Source organism: Diabrotica virgifera, chromosome 7 (assembly GCF_917563875.1).
Source record: "Diabrotica virgifera virgifera chromosome 7, PGI_DIABVI_V3a".
Taxonomy (NCBI): domain Eukaryota; kingdom Metazoa; phylum Arthropoda; class Insecta; order Coleoptera; family Chrysomelidae; genus Diabrotica; species Diabrotica virgifera.
Window position 1 is genome coordinate 65544323 of NC_065449.1, and position 1859 is coordinate 65546181.

Sequence of the window (1859 nt, forward strand, 5' to 3'; positions counted from 1 at the left end):
ACAAAAACATAGTCAATACAAAATCATATACTTTTAAATGAAAGCAAATCAGTGTAACTTAACTCTTAACTTATATGTCTTTACTCAGCCAAATCTTTGTTGTACTTAAGAAACAAGAAAAAGGGAACAAGACAATAATAAAATAGTATTTTGCAATGATCAGACAGTATTTAATGAAACAAAATAAAATTGAAAAGAACTGTGATCTCTTGCGGATTTACAAAAATAAGAGATCGAGATCATATTTACCAAAAAATGAAAAGTTTACAAAAAAAATAATACCTTGTACATAATACTGTATCTTCTCGTAATTGATTTTCAAAAGTCGAAGACACAGTTACACTTCACTATAGTCACATTACAAAAAGAATGGATATATGGAAAGTACATATGCTATCCATAGTTTATAGAAAGATTCAGCATTTATTTCTTAAAACAAATTGGTGCTGTTCACAACCAAATATTGAAAAAAACTTATAATTTCTTCAGTATGTTGAACTGAATTAAAAAAAGGTAAAAACTGCTTCATGCTCTAACTGCAATGCTAGAAATGGCCAACAAAAAAACTCCAAATGACTTCTTACTGCGTGCGAGGAGATTATATACCACCATTGGTATAAAAAGTCGCATTCGCCTAAAAGCGGCTGAACCCGGTGGTCCACGACTTGATGAGACCATAATGGAACACTATAACTCCACTACTTAAACTCAATGGGAAACTAAACCCCTCAGGTGCCGTAACCAGAGGACCTCCGAGGCTCTAAGGACTTGAACTGACTTCTCTGTTTGGATGCCAAAACTAGAATTCAACAACTTTCTTTGGAAACACAAACATGAATTTAACGAATTTAGAATACAGCACAGTTACAACAGCAATTTTAACTTTGTTGGCTGCAGCTCTGAACAATAATTGTATTGAACTGCACCCGTACGACTTCCTTAAATTTCGCAACCAGGAAATTCTCCTACGTCCCACATTTCTCTTTCCCGAGATTTTTGCTTGGATTATGAGCTTTGGCAGGGAGTACTTTTCCCCTCTCATTATGTGGCCTAGCTATTCCAATTTTATCGTTTGTATGGTTTTTATGACTTCGCATTTCTTCCCCATCTTCAGCAAAACATCTTGATTTGTTACTCTCTCTGTCCATGGTATTTTCCACATTCTTCTGTAGCACCACGTCTAGAATGCCTCAGTGTTTTTGATGTTTATCTTTTTTAGTTTCCAAGCTTCCATGCCGTACATTAGAATGGAGAAAACATAGCACCTTAACATTTTCGTTCTTAATTTCAAGCTAGAGATAAACCAGCACAAAACAAAATACCTGACGATAGGGAAGAACAATTTAAAACTGTATCCACCTTTAGCTACTTGGGAGAATTCTGAAAGGTACAAAAACATATTACGGAATAAATAAAAATCTGCTGAGAAGCAAGAATCTAAGTAAGAGAACAAAGATGAACCTATAGAAGACCTTATTATATGACGATTAACAAGAAAGAGGAAGACAACCTTCTAAAATTTGAAAGAAAAATAATGAGAACGATACTGGGCCACAATGTAACAAGAGAGGGAGAAATGAGAATGGAAACAAATCACCAATCGCCAATTTGAAACCTCTATACTCTGCGTATTGAGATTTTGAAGAGGAAGGACTGACGAAATAGGGGAAAAACTGAAAGAAAAGTGATTTAAGATATTAATGAAGAGTGGCTTATCTCGGAAGAACAAATCAAATGGGCAGAGAGACACTATATCTCAAGTGAGTATTCGAGCTAGCTTCAATGCACTTAATATTGGCTTTGAGATATAAAAAAAGAGAGATGGGATAATGAAATGATGGAAACAAGGAAAAAAATGA